Genomic DNA, 16,274 nt, shown 5'->3' on the forward strand with positions numbered 1-16,274 from the left:
CAGGTGGTAAGATTTCTATTTTGATAGTATATGTCGATGATATTATTCTCACAGGTGATAATTTGGAAGACCTTGCAAGTTTTTAGGAGTTTTTAGCTAAAGAATTTGAGGTTAAAGACCTAGGACAACTTGGGGTAATTTTTGGGAATGGAAATAGCAAGAAGTAGGGGAGGAATCTTAATCTTCATATCTCAAAGAAAGTATACGATGGATTTATTGAAAGATACTAGTATGCTTGGTTGTAAACCTTGTGAAACTCCAATAGAGCCCAATGAAAAATTGGGTAAAGAGGCTAGAGACCCGATAGAAAAGAGAAGATACCAGAGACTAGTTGGAAGATTGATTTATTTGTCACATACTCGACCTGATATTGCTTCTGCAGTAAGCATGGTCAGCCAATATATGCACAATCCATTTCAAGGACATTTGGATGCGGTTTATAGGATTTTAAAATATTTAAAATCCTCTCCTAGGAAAGGTTCGTTCTTTGGGAAGAATGTAGAAAGAAGTGTGGAAGTTTATACAGATGTGGACTGGGCAGGCTCAATTGATGATAGAAAATCCACTTCTGTTTATGGTACATTTGTTTGGGGAAATTTAGTTATATGGAAGAGTAAAAAACAAAGTATAGTAGCCAGAAGTAGTGCAGAGGTAGAAATTCGAGCATTGGCCCATGGAACGTGTGAAATAATTCAGATAAGGAGACTACTAGAAGAACTGAAGTTGCCATGTATAAAGCCCATGAAGATTTTTTATGATAATAAGGCTGTGATTAGTATTGCCCGTAATTCGGTCCATCATGATCGCACCAAGTTCGTGGAGATTGACAAGCATTTTATAAAAGAGAGGATTGATAATGGTGAAGTATGTGTTTTGTTCGTGCCATCCAAGGAGCAGGTAGCAAATATTTTTACAAAGGGTGGAGCAAGACAAAGCTTTGAAAAATGTGCAGACAAGTTGGGGATGATTGATATCTTCACACCAGCTTGAGGAGAAGTGTTGAGAGGTTACGATTTTATTGTAATATAGTTATCATAGTCTTAGTTTTATCTTCATTTGAATTTGAATAAATTTGGAAAGATAAGGTAAGCCAATTGGTTAGTTAGTTAGGAGTCGTTCCTTTAATTTCTCTACAATTTATATTCAAATCAGATAAGTCCTATTTTTTATGGGATCTGGCATTGTAATCACCTCTATTTAATAGAGGTATTCTTGTATAAACAATACAATTTTAAGAGTTCATTAAAATTAATAGGTTATTCATTTCTCTAGCTGCTACCTATCATTGGCCGCTTCACCAGTTGGATGTTAAAAATGCATTTCTCCATGGAGATTTGTACGAAGAAGTTTACGTGGAGCAACCACCAAGATTTGTTGCTCAGGGGGAGTCAGGGAAGGTATGCAAACTACAAAAGTCATTATATGGTTTGAAATAATCACCTTGTGCTTGGTTTAGAAAATTTAGTGAGGTTGTGATTATGGCTTGAAAAGAAGTGCATATGATCACTCAGTATTCTTTAAACAGTCTACAGCTGGGTGTATTTTGTTAGTTGTATATGTTGATGATATTGTGATTACTGGGAGTGATAGCAGTGGCATAAGTATGCTAAAGGCTTTCCTAGGCACAAGATTTCAAACAAAGGAACTAGGTTCTTTGAAATATTTCTTAAGGATAGAGATATCTCAAAGTGGCAAAGGAATCTTCCTTTCCCAAAGGAAATATGTTCTGGACTTATTAGATGAGACAGGCTTAGCTGAAGCAAAACCTGATGATGTCCCTATGATACCAAATGTGAAACTCGGAGCAGAAGGTGGAAATGTGTTTGTTGATGCAGACAAGTACACAAGTGTAGTAGGAAAGTTGAACTATCTTACAATTACTAGGCCAGATATTTCGTTTCTCGTAAGTGTTGTTAGTCAATTTATGTCATCTCCTAGAACTTCACATTGGGATGTCGTAACTCATATATTAATGTATCTTAAAGGAGCTCCAGAACGTGGAATTCTTTATAGAGACCGTGGTCATTGTAGGGTTGAGGGTTTCTCGGATGCTGACTGGGCAAGTTCACTCGTGGATAGGCGCTCTACTACAAGGTATTATGTTTTCGTTTGAGATAATCTAGTTTCTTGAAAAAGTAAGAAACAAAGTGTTGTAGCTCGATCAAGTGCAGAATCTGAATATCAGGCTATGCCACAGATGACTTGTGAACTTATATGGCTACATCACTTACTTGGAGAAGTTGGCATTGATACGTCTCACTCTATGAACTTGTAGTGTGATAATCAAGCAGCTATTCACATTGCTACTAATCTAGTATTCCATGAGAGAACAAAGCACGTAGAGGCAGACTATCATTTTGTTCGTGAAAAGCTACAACAAGGATTGATTTCGACTAAGCATGTCAAGACGGGAGAACAAATAGCTGGTGCGTTCACAAAGGCTTTAGCCGGAACTCAAGTAAACTATATTTGTAACAAGATGGGTATAATTGATATCTATGCTCTAGCTTGAGGTGGAGTGTTATGGAATTATGCATCAATTTAGGTCTATATTTATTCTTTACATATACAACACATGTATATATGGTAGGTGCATAAATTTAGGACTTTTCTTATTTTAATAGGATTGTTTCCTTATGAGAAACATTTACTCTATTTATATATATGTAATACACGTTCATGAATTAATATATGGAATAAGTTATTTCTCTAAAATCAACAAAAATAAATCCTAAGTTTTAATATGGTGTTAGAGCCTATTAAACTTCACGAACAATTTGATTCGAACAAGACTCAAACGAGCACACAATTTCCAGATTGACATTCTCAAACAAGTCACCATTGTGTTTGAGCATGTCAAAGCAAAAATCCATATGAAACAAAAATGCCAAAAATAAACATATAAAGGTTTATGCTGCTCCTTTTAACAAGGTAAGACTTTTCAAAATAGAATCCTAAGTCTTAAAAACCTCAACCAATATATTTACTTAAAAAAGGCATAAGAATATTACCATACATAACATTACAAATTCCTTTATTAGTTGCGAAAATTACCATTGGCGATAAGGAACTCTCTAAAGCACGATTAGTATCAAAAGCACTCTATATTCAGCATAGGTACCTAAAACCCTTTTTGAGTGCTGAGGAAATATCTATCAAAAGAATCCAAAATAAGATCTAAAAAAGTATGTTTAAGAGAGGAAAACCTCATCAATAAACAAGATACCTGAGACAAGCTCTGCAACACCATCTATATATCGGTTAACAACCTGTAATCAGTTGAACCTCATAAGTCAACAATATTTGGATACTCTACATCTTGAATGAGAAATCACACAGTTTTAGGAAATTTAGGACTAGTCCAATGATATATTTTACAGATGGACAATTCTTCAATGGAATGAACGTAACATAACATTCTTATAGAAAGCATCCAACCGGTCTTCTATGAAATTTGATACATATTAGTCATCAGCAGGCCTATCAGTGACAATATATCTTGTCCTCCTTGAGGCCGTGCATTTGTAGCATCAAAGCATGCAATGTAACATCCTGGTAAACCACAATAATACATAAGAAAACGGGATGCATAAACTTTTGAAACTTTTATCCCTACCCACCCCCTCAAGCAAATAGTTCTCTTTTTCTTTCTGACGAAATCATGAAACATATATAGTCAAGTACACCCAATAGTATCTCAAAAATAATTTACGGCATAAATGAACACAAATATTTTGATCTGGTTGCTATAAGGCCCGAGGCATAGCAAAGCGGCAATAAGGCATTATCCTATTTCTAATATTATTTTACCATTAATAATTATTCCTTTTATTTAATTGATTTTTTTAACCTTCAAAAAATGTTGGACAAAAAATTAAAAGACGCACGCCTTTTGATGCCGGCCTGCATTAGGTAGGAAAAAATAGAGTTGACCTCTTTTTTCCATAAATTCTCCATACGCGAGGCTTTTTCCTTACTCCTCGGCCCTGCCTTTAGAACTCTGATTTAAATATGGTTGTCTTCAAAAGCCATGACAACAAACTTGCAGTAAATTATAAACAGCATAAAAACAGGAATTAAATCTGTAACATTCAAAATGAATCACAGGTTCAATTTGAATATCGATGAAGCAAAATCAAGACACGCACATGAAAAATGGGTAAAATTTTAATCTAGACTTAAGGAAGCAAATTATGGAAAGGAACTAACTGAACAAAGAATTCGAATTAAATTATGAATGAAAAGCTCGACAATACGTTAAGACATTTAAACTGAAGCATCCTCAGCAATTATTGGTGATATAAAACCATTACCTTTTTGCGTGCAAACTTCCAATTATTTTAAATGCAGCCCAATATTCAATAAATCATCCTGCATAACACTGATACATACCTGGACTATCTCTTTCTTTTTGTAAACCTCTCCTTTAGGAAGTGGAACATATTCTTCTACCTCAAGATCAAATTCTGTAGCAGAAGTATCACTCCTTAGTCCTTCCCACCCTTTGAACTGCTCCACTATTTGCTTCAATGTATATAACATCACTGACTGCTACGTATAGACAAATTAATCAGATTCTATCCTTTAGATTTTCAGTATTTGACAATGTTGATAAAAATCGTCATTCCTTTTTTTTAGGGGGGGAGGGGAATAGCACAAATGATTTAAACAGGAAAAGTGACTTCATGAATTAGATTTTACAAGTGCTAACCTTTTCCTTAACCAATGCAACGTATATTGTTGGGTCCAACTTCAATTGTTTGGCTCCTTTGACAGTTTTAAACCCAATAAAAACATGGCTTATAGGTTGAACCTCAATCTTGAGGGCCTCCACCGCCCCGTCCCTAGAGGTAAATTGCGGGATGTGCCCCAACAAGTCAGGGAACAAGAGCTTGCCTAAACATGGCTTATACTTGTACCATATCCACCTGTCACACTCTCAGTTCTGTAACCTAAGATAAAAGCAGCTTGCAGAACATCAGAGTATAAAACCAAGCCTAAAAAGGTCAATGAAAGGATAACCTACCTCTCCTTCATAAACCTCCTTGTTTTCCTTTACACTGCTGCCAATAGCCCGTCGCAAATTTTCCATTAGAACCTTCGTTTTCTTTACTTCTGATGAATGCACTTCTGATCCAACCATTGGGCAGAATGGAACCTTCATAATACAAAACTTATTAAAAAAAAATCAGAATATCAATAATCAAGTCAAAGCTGGTATTTTCAATAGCAGGCAAATATACACAAATCAGTAACAACACAGCAAAACAGAGTTAGAACGAACAAAGACAATGATGACAAGAAATAAGAAATAACATATTCAATAAATACCTTGTGTTGGAGATGACTTATAAAAATGGTTATGTAAGGATTAATTTTTGATATATTTGTTTGACCAGTTTTAACCCGCAAGAGCGTAATCAAAACATAATTTATATGAATGGAAATTTGGAAAAAGTTTCGGTATAAAGATTACGCAAAACAAGGATTAAGAAAGAGTAGAAATAGAGAATTATCCAAGACGAGACGTTATCTCTTTTCTTAAGACAAATTACCCCGCTACGGTGCTCACTGTGAATGATACTTGTCTCCCAAGATACAATGGATTCACAACTTGTGGCAGCAACACTTCAAACCACAAGAAACCGACGAACTTTTGATAGAATTTCCCCTCTACAAAGGAAATGTATGAAAATACTATGAAATTAGAAAGAAGAGAATTGCAAAAGGAGAATGAATGCTCAATGCAATTGGTGTACCCAAAACCATGTCCATAGGCTCTATTTATAGATGTAGAAAGGGTGCAAATGAAGTAGTGTGGAGCAAAACATACATCCTTTCAAAAAGTTGCAACACTTCATTTTTTCTAACTTTGGTCCGCAATTTTTCATTCATCCGGAATTGGTTTCAAGATTCCAAATATACCACGACAATCTACTCGACGAGTAGAATAAGTTGGCCTATTTACTTTTGTAATTTGACCGTCAGATCAAATTCGAATATTTGGTCGAAGTTGACACGTAGTCACACATTTTCATTTTCCAATTTCTGGTTAATTATTTGAACCAATTCTGACAATCCCCCATGTGGATGAAAATTCGAGTATGCATATGCAGATGCGATGATATGATGCAATGTAGAGAGGGTACAAAAAAATACTGCATCAGGGATGGTGGCTTCTGACCTTGAACCTCCCTTAGTGAAATACTATCGGACATACTCGGTTAATTGGTGAACCACAGGTCTTGAACCACTCAGCCTTTGGTGTAAGTCAAGACAACAGTACTCACACAGATATCTTCCATATTCTATACTTAGTTCTCATGACTTGGTTCATTTTGACCCTGAACCCTTCTTGGTTTCGTAAGTGTTTAGAGAATTCAAACCTTAAACAATTCTTATCGAAACGACCCCACTTCACACTTACATAGGTGACATCCTATTAAGAGTATTCTGCCCTACTTCACTTGACTTAATCAAGATATAGGAATCAATAAAAGATAATCTTAGCCTCTATTCATTCTACAGAAAACACTTTAGTATCATTGATGAGTGATTTACACTCATTATATTATGCCATTAATTTCATGATTTTGCTATCTTGGAGAGTATTTTAGAGGTGCTAACATGTGGTTTTCACGCTATTTTAAAGGATGGATGAAGTGGAGAAAACAAGTGCTAAAAGAGGCCAAATGAAAGAAATAGGCAAAAGTTAGCGAAATTTGATGAAATGACCAAAATGTAAGAGATCCAAAGTTCGAGGACTAAAGTGTACATAATCAAAAGTTGTATCGGAACTTGCAATGAAGATCCGAGAGTGGTAGGAGTCAATTGGATGGAGGAAGGTGTCAAAAGGGATCAAATTTAATCAAGATATGATCATAAATCATTTTCCAACCGAAAAGTTTTGCACTGGATTTTTAGTCCCACATTCAGACCCATTTTTGACATAGCAAACGATCGAATTGGAGAATGATGACTGAAGCAAAGTTGTAGCCCTTTGAATTACCTTTCCAACCGAAAAGTTTTGCACTGGATTTTTAGTCCCACATTCAGACCCATTTTCGACATAGCAAACGATCGAATTGGAGAATGATGACTAAAGCAAAGTTGTAGCCCTTTGAATTACCTTTCCAACGCATCTTCAATCACTTCAATTGGATATCGAACGAGAAAGTTATGCTGAAAATACGGAAACACGTGTAGAATACCGTTTCGGGTGAACCGGGTGCCCAGGCGCTATACCCTCAGCGCCTAGCGCCACAATGCTGTAATTCCAACAGAAACTCAACGCCCAGGAGCCTAAATCGCAGAGCCCAGGCACTGCATTCTGAGAAAGGGAAATTCAAATTTCTAAAATATATTTCTCGGTCCAAATCGACTCCAACCCGTCCAAAACTCCTAGAAACTATAAATACCACCCAAAAACCTAAAAAAGGGGGGGAGCCGCACATTACAAATCAGTGGAAACCAACCACGTATAGGGGAAACGAGCAAGAGAATTTTAGGGAGAACAGTCGGCAATTACATAACAATTGAAGGGGATCTTCATTGGCTCAAATTTCTGGGATTGAGAAGGAAGAAAGGAGAAAAAGAGGCACGGCTGGAAAGACAAATAAAATTGAAGGAATTAATTTTGGGGAAGAAATCAAGCTGCTACAAACGAGTTTTTCCATTCCTTTTTCTTTTCCATGTGCTTTCATTTTAATTTACTTGTGTTAATTCTTTCAATTATGCACTAAACTTTAATCTTAGGGTTGATGTAGCCTGCTTTAGACATGTTTGAATTCCATTTTATTATTTCATTTTAATCTTTCCGTTTATTTATTTATTTTGTTTGTGCGCAATGCTTTCAATTAACTAGCCACTAATTGATTGATTTGATGTTCTAAATTTTGGCGCTCGAAAGAGGCAAATTTAGGCGTGATCTAAGACAACATAACCTAGATTTTGTAGGTTTCGAGAGAAGGTGTGAATCTTTGAGGTTTGTTTTAATTAAGAACCACGTGCTTGATAATTTTTATATCTTTAATTCGGAATAGAGATATTGGAATTATAATATAGAAATAGATTTTATTTGACGCTCGAGAGAGGGAAATAGAATCACTTTAGCGTTCTTGCCTGTAACTTTTGGAAAGATCGATAGAAATAGTTATACGGTTGAAAAACATTGTTGAAGTACAGTGAAATCATTCCATAGGCATTCATAATTTGATAAGAAAATCTATAATTTATCCTCATTTACTTGCGTCGTTCATCCCATTTATTTTAATTTAGCATAAAATATCGTTTCAACATTTGATTGTCTAAATAAAGTGAGGACTAAAATAATTATAGCACTCAATTGATTCGAATATCAATCCCTGTGGGTTCGACATCCTAACTTCTTTACTATATTACAAAACTTGACACCGTACACTTGCGATTTAAAAATCACGTTGCATAAATCGCGTGGCAAGTTTTTGGCGCCGTTGCCGGGGATTGATTTATTTGAATTCAATTGATATTATTACCAATTAGCTTTCATTTTACTTTAGATTTTTATTTCTGTCATAATTTTTATTTTTATTTTATTCTTTTTGTGTCTATCTTTAAGAGCTCTCTTGTGGTTATTTTCAGCTGTTTATGTGAAGGGTGAGAAATCTAGACCTACTACCTGTTGATCCTGAACCAGAAAGCACATTTTGCATTCTCAGAGGCATACAAAGAAACGAACGAGAAGCAATGGTAGAACAGGATGCTAGAGTAGCCAATGAGGATAACCAACAAAGGGCTATTAGGGACTACATAAGGCCGGTTGTCAATGACAACTATTCTGGCATCGTACGCCCATCGATTGCTGCAAACAATTTCGAACTGAAACCAGGACTTATACACATGGTGCAACAGAATCAGTTTGGGGGAGCTCCAACAGAAGACCCAAATACTCATTTGGGGTCCTTTCTGGAGATCTGTGATACAGTGAAAATGAATGGCGTTACTAAAGATGCAATCTGACTCCGCCTATTTTCCTTTTCCCTAAGAGACAAAGCCAAGGCATGGTTCCAATCATTGCCGTATGGTCCATCACAACTTGGGAGGGGTTAGCGCAGAAGTTTCTTACAAAATTCTTTCCGCCTTTGAAGGCAGCGCAATTACGGAGTGAGATTGGACAGTTTCGACAATTAGACTTTGAACCATTTTATGAGGCATGGGAGAGATATAAAGATCTATTCAGAAGATGTCCTCAGCATGGTTGCCCGGATTGGTTGCAGATACAAACCTTCTACAACGGTTTGAATGGTCAGACACGGATCGTGGCAGATTCTGTAGCGAGGGGTGCACTATTATCCAAAACTCCAAATGAGGCTTATGCATTATTGAATGAGATAGCTACTAATAGCTATCAATGGCTGAGTGAGCGTTCAAGTGAAAGGAAAGTTTCTGGCCTTTATGAAGTAGATCCTATAACCGCCCTTGCAGCTCAAATGTCATCTCTCACTAATCAAATAGCTACATTGACTTCACATGGATCACAAAGGAAATCAGAATCTATTATGGCTACATCCACTGCATACCAAAAAGTTGAAAGGGAGAATGAACAACTTCAGTATGTGAATGATCGGAATTTCAATCAAATGGGAAACTACTCAGGAAACAACTACTATCAGGGGTTCAATAATCAAGCGTTTGAGCGAAAGCCAACCCTGGAAGATATTTTAGGAACCTTCATTTCGGAGACCAGATCGAGGTTCAATAAAGATGAGGCAAGACTTGACAGCATTGAGACACATATGACCAACTTGGGGGCTACAGTGAAGAATTTGGAGGTACAGATTGGTCAGATAGCAACTGCAATGCAGTCTCAACAAAAAGGACAATTTCCCAGTGACACAGAGGTTAACCCACGGGAACACGGCAATGCTATCACCCTAAGAAGTGGCAAAGCAGTTGAAGAACGCAAGCTTAGAGAGGCTGGGGTAACTACATCGGATCACATTCTTGCAAGGGAAAAGCAGACTGAAGGGCAGAAAACTGAGGCAGAGGCAACAAAGAAGATTTATAAGCCTTACTCAATTTCATTTCCGGACAACCCACCTATCTTAAAGCCCCCACTACCATTCCCGCAGAGGTATTTGAAGAAGGAGTTTGATGAAAAATTCGCAAAGTTTCTAGAGGTCTTCAAGAAAATCGACATCAACATTTCCTTTGCAGAAACCTTGGCCCAAATGCCTAACTATGCCAAGTTCTTAAAGGAAGTGATGTCAAAGAAGAGAAAGTTGGAGGAATTTGAGACTGTTAAGCTGACAGAGGAGTGTAGTGCCATACTTCAGAAGAAGCACTCTCACAAATTGAAAGATCCGGGCAACTTCAACATCCTGTGCAATATTGATGGTATCACATTTGATAGGGCACTATGTGACCTTGGAGCTAGCATAAACTTGATGCCCTTATCAGTGTTCAAAAAGCTGGGTCTTGGAAAAGTGAATCCCACAACCGTTACCTTGCAACTGGCGAACAGATCAATCACATATCCCAAAGGCATTATTGAAGATGTGTTAGTGAAGGTTGATAAGTTCATCTTTCCGGTAGACTTTGTGGTATTGGACATGGAGGAGGATGAGAAAGTACCAATGATTCTTGGCCGACCTTTCTTGGCTATTGGAAGATCATTGATTGATGTGCAAGAAGGAAAGTTGACACTACGAGTTAATGAAGAGCAAGTAACTTTCAACGTCCATCAAGAAAAGAAAGCCCCAAAAAAAGGAAAAGTTGACACTTGTAAAATGATCCAATCAGCTGAAGTAATTGCAGAAAACAGAGAAAAAAGGGAATTATTTTATGATCCGTTGGTGCAATACATGGAAATTAGTTACTCAACAAAGGATGCATCTACTGATGGTAATGACTCAGAAATGAAGAAAGCAACGGATTTCATCTTAGCTCAAGAAGCTGACCCACCTGATAAAAAAAAGAGCTATGTAGATAGGCGTTTGAAACCTCTAAACATTGCCAAACCAAAAGAGGTCTTGAAAGTCATACCAAGGTCAAAACAGCCTAAGTTTGTTCACCATCGTACAATGAAGGAGAATACAAAGCCGAAGATAAAGTTCAGAAACAAGAGAAATGTGCCACCTGAGGATCTACCATAGGCATTGCGGTTGAGTCAAGCTAGTGACTATAAAGAAGCGCTTCTTGGGAGGCAACCCAAGCGTTCTTACCTTTTCACTTACTTTACTTATTTATTCTATTTTTGAATTTTAGGATAATTTATTTTATTTCAGAGTTGTTATTTAGGAATTCATCAACCCTACCCGTCCCTTAGGTTTTTGAAAAATCAAGTTGGTTATTGATGTTTGAGCTAAGCACCACTTATTCCATGAGTTTAATATCTAATTGTGATTTTTCAGGAACATGACGTCGCAGATCAATCAACCAACATTGACAAGGAGAAGCTGGATAAATCTCAAGTTTGGGAGGAAAGCTAGAAGAAACGTCTATCAAATTCAACATTAGAGCACCAGACCATCGTTGGCAATTCAGACGATTCAGGGAAGTCCTCCTCTTTTTCTTCTCATTTAACATTGAGGACAATGTTTAGTTTAAGTTTGGGGGAGTGTATTATAAATTGTCTAATTGCGTAATTTTTTTTTATTTTGTGTTATTTGTGTGCAATTTTTTTTATTTGTGTGTTTAAAAAAAACAATTTATTTGTTTGTTTTTTCTATTATTTATATATTTAATTTTTATTTGTGTGCATTATCAAAAAATAATAATAATAATTCGTGTTTTTGCATGTTTGTGTGAATTAGAAAGCTTTGCCCACGATGATATATATTATTGAGAACATGCGTTGGTTTATGGATTATGAATAGGTTATGTGCTTGAATTAGATTTTTGCTTATTCGTGTAAAACGGAAATTATTTTTGCACGTGAATTAATTGTGGGGTTGTGCATGAGTAGGTTGATTCATACTTGTAGGTTGGATAAAGAACTTAGATGCTAAACCCAAACAACCATTAAACATCACAATATCCTTAAACCAAACTTAGGACGTTTGGATGATTGCACTGTTGTAGGAAAACTTGGAGATAAATGTGGATTCCATATGTGCTAAATTTTGTGTGGATTGTTTGAGACTAATATGATGAAAATTGGGTGAAAACCTTAAGTTAGAAGTCGATTTTCGAGAATAGGTGTTTAATAAGGGACATTGCATTAATCACTGCATTGAAAAAATAAAAATAAAAAAAGATCCTAATGAGGACAACTTTAATAATCTCATTGTGAATCGTCTCTTCATAGCCTTTATGACTCAAGTGATTAAGCATGTAAGGGTTCAAAACCTGGTGCCCTAAAGTCGTCTGATTTGGGAGTCATCGGCCTAAAGCTCACTATATGAGTCATTTAGAAAGCTTAAGGGAGAGACGTCCTCACAAAAGACGATTAAAGAATAAATTTACATTTGAGAAAAAAAAAGAGAAAAAAAAATTAGGTAGCAAATGCCTTGATTAAGCCCCGAACACGTGTTTTAGAGGATTAGATCTTTGATAAGGGGTTAGTAACTTGGTTGATTCCTAGAGGTTGAAGCAGTCAAAAATAAGGAGAGTCCTCATTTTGTTGACATGTTGAACTGCAATCAGTAAAATCTAACCAAATTTGAGCGGTGTAAGATATTAGTATTGAAAATTAACTTTGGAATACACCTTGGGAAGTAAAAGAGAACAAGTTTGGAGGTGTGTGAATCCCACGAGCGAGACAAGGAAATATTTGACTTTTAAGGTCGAGAATTGGGTCAACTTATTATTGTACAACGTTGTACTTAACTCTTCACACACACACTCGTTTTGCATTGAATAGGTGAGAATTTAGCTCGTGCATTATAACTTTGAAGTAATTCATCCAATTGACGCTATATTTTTAATCCTAAGGCAACGTGTCTAACATAATGTGTTTTTTTTTAAAGTGATTTTGTGTGCTTTAATTATGTTTGTGTGCTTGTTAATGACTTTCTTTGTTTTGGTGTTTGCTCGAGGACAAGCAAAAGGTTAAGTTTGGGGGTGTTTGATGAGTGATTTACACTCATTATATTATGCCATTAATTTCATGATTTTGCTATCTTGGAGAGTATTTTAGAGGTGCTAACATGTGGTTTTCACGCTATTTTGAAGGATGGATGAAGTGGAGAAAACAAGTGCTAAAAGAGGCCAAATGAAAGAAATAGACAAAAGTTGGTGAAATTGGATGAAATGACCAAAATGTAAGACATCCAAAGTTCGAGGACTAAAGTGCACATAATCAAAAGTTGTATCGGAGCTTGCAATGAAGATCCGAGAGTGGTAGAGTCAATTGGATGAAGGAAGGTGTCAAAAGGGATCAAATTTAATCAAGATATGATCATAAATCATTTTCCAACCGAAAAGTTTTGCACCGGATTTTTAGTCCCACATTCAGACCCATTTTCGACATAGAAAACGATCGAATTGGAGAATGATTACTGAAGCAAAGTTGTAGGCCTTTTAATTACCTTTCCAACGCATCTTCAATCGCTTCAATTGGATATCGAACGAGAAAGTTATGCTAAAAATATTGAAACACGCACAGAATACCGTTTCGGGCGAACCGGACGCCCGGGCGCTATACCCTCAGCGCCCAGGCACCACAATGCTGTAATTCCAACAGAAACTCAGCGCCCAGGCATTGCATTCCGAGAAAGGGAAATTCAGATTTCTAAAATATATTTCTCGGTCCAAATCGACTCCAACCCGTCCGAAACTCCTAGAAACTATAAATACCACCCAAAAACCTAAAAAAAGGGGGGAGCCACACATTACAAATCAGTGGAAACTAGCCACGAATAGGGGGAGCGAGCAAGAGAATTCTGGGGAGAACAGCCGGCAATTACATAACAATTGAAGGGGATCTTCATTGGCTCAAATTTCTGGGATTGAGAAGGAAGAAAGGAGAAAAAGGGGCACGGTTGGAAAGACAAATAAAATTGAAGGAATTAATTTTGGGGAAGAAATCAAGTTGCTACAAACTAGTTTTTCCATTCCTTTTTCTTTTCCATGTGCTTTCATTTTAATTTACTTGTGTTAATTCTTTCAATTATGCACTAAACTTTAATCCTAGGGTTGATGTAGCCTGCTTTAGACATGTTTGAATTCCGTTTTATTATTTCATTTTAATCTTTCCGTTTATTTATTTATTTTGTTTGTGCGCAATGCTTTCAATTAACTAGCCACTAATTGATTGATTTGATGTTCTAAGTTTTGGCGCTCGAGAGAGGCAAATTTAGGCGTGATCTAAGACAACATAACCTAGATTTCGTAGGTTTCGAGAGAAGGTGCTAATCTTTGAGGCTTGTTTTAATTAAGAACCACGTGCTTGATAATTTTTATATCTTTAATTCGGAATAGAGATATTGGAATTATAATATAGAAATAGATTTTATTTGACGCTCGAGAGAGGGAAATAGAATCACTTTAGCGTTCTTGCCTATAAATTTTGGAAAGATCGATAGAAATAGTTATACGGTTGAAAAACATTGTTGAAGGTACGGTGAAATCATTCCATAGGTATTCATAATTTGATAAGAAATTCTATAATTTATCCTCATTTACTTGCGTCGTTCATCCCATTTATTTTAATTTAGCATAAAATATCGTTTCAACATTTGATTGTCTAACTAAAGTGAGGGCTAAAATAATTATAGTACTCAATTGATTCGAATATCAATCCCTGTGGGTTCGACATCCTAACTTCTTTACTATATTACAAAATTTGACATCGTACACTTGTGGTTTAAAAATCACGTTGCATAAATCGCGTGGCAATCATAGGAATGAGTTAGGAATTCTAATTTCCTAAGTGCTTCATGGAATTTTCACAACTTAGTTGTCCCTTTGAACCAAGATCTTGGGATCTCCAGTCAACAAGGTAGGGTTACCATTGCAAAAACTCTTACGTAGTAGGCTTTAATCCCATTCCTCTCGATAGGCAACGCATTTGATCTCTAGGCAAACTTTTCGTAAGTTGATCCGCAATATTCTCCTTTGATTTCACATAATCTATGGAGATAACGTCATTTGAGATTAGTTGCTTAATAGTGTTGTGTCTACGATCAATATGTCTACACTTACCATTATACATGCTACTTCGAGCCCTTCCAATTGTTGATTGACTATCACAATGTATACTTATCGCAGGTACTGGCTTGGGCTAACATGGAACATCTTTTAAGAAATTTCGAAGCCATTCTGCTTCTTCTCCAGCGTTGTCTAAAACAATAAACTCAGATTCCATCATTGATCGAGCTATGTACGTTTGCTTTGTTGATTTTCATGATACAGCAGCTCCGCCAATGGTAAATACATAACCACTAGTGGACTTGGAATCTTTCATATCGGATATCCAATTCGCATCACAATATCCTTCTAGTACCGCAAGATATTTTGTGAAGTGAAATCCATAGGTTAAGGTATACTTCAAGTACCTTAGAACCCTCGTCAACGCCTTCCAATGATCACGATTTGGATTACTTATAAATCTACTAAGTTTATTCACCGCAAAAGCAATATCCAATCGAGTGCAGTTTGTAATATACATACGACTACCAATTATTTGTGAATACCTTAGTTGTGATATGCTTTTTTTCGTATTCTTGACTAAGTGCATACTCGGATTAAGAGGAGTTATCGCAGGACTTTCCTCAAACACGTCAAACTTCTTAAGTGTTATACCCTATTCATCATAGTCAAAGTCATTCATAGTTAAATGTCTGAATAGTCAATATAAAAATCAAATAGGGACTTAAATGAAATAAATCAATTTATTGGGGCTTATTTTATAATGAAAAAAAATCCTTTGAGGATTTAAGATGGATAAAATATAAAGTTGGGAACTTATTTTTCTATTTATGGAAGTTATGGACTTAATGCTATGATATATGAACATTGAAGGACTTGAATGGCAAAATTGGGCTAGTACAATACAAGTGTCAATTGTATAACACATTCCTTCATTTTACATGCATGCACACACCAACTGGATTGGACGGGTGGCAAGTTATCACCGAACATTTCATTTCTCATATTACATACATACACACAAGAAATCAGAGGAATGAACTGGAGCAAAAGCATAGAAAAATCGACAAAAAGATAGGAAGAAAAAAAGAGAAGAAAGGGAGGGAAAAAATAGGAAATTTCGACAAGGTGGTTTAAAAATAAGTGATTTCTAGTATTAAGTTTGAATCCCTCAATTTTGAAAGGTAAGTAAAATGTTACTTATT

General features: G+C 36.1%; 1 pseudogene; it reads right to left on the reverse strand.

Moving 5' to 3' along the window:
* The window catches only part of LOC111406682, a 39,955-nt pseudogene that overhangs the window by 16,924 nt on the left and 6,757 nt on the right, over window positions 1–16,274 (reverse strand).

The sequence above is a fragment of the Olea europaea genome, chromosome 12 (genome assembly GCF_002742605.1).
Source record: "Olea europaea var. sylvestris chromosome 12, O_europaea_v1, whole genome shotgun sequence".
Taxonomy (NCBI): Eukaryota; Viridiplantae; Streptophyta; class Magnoliopsida; order Lamiales; family Oleaceae; genus Olea; species Olea europaea.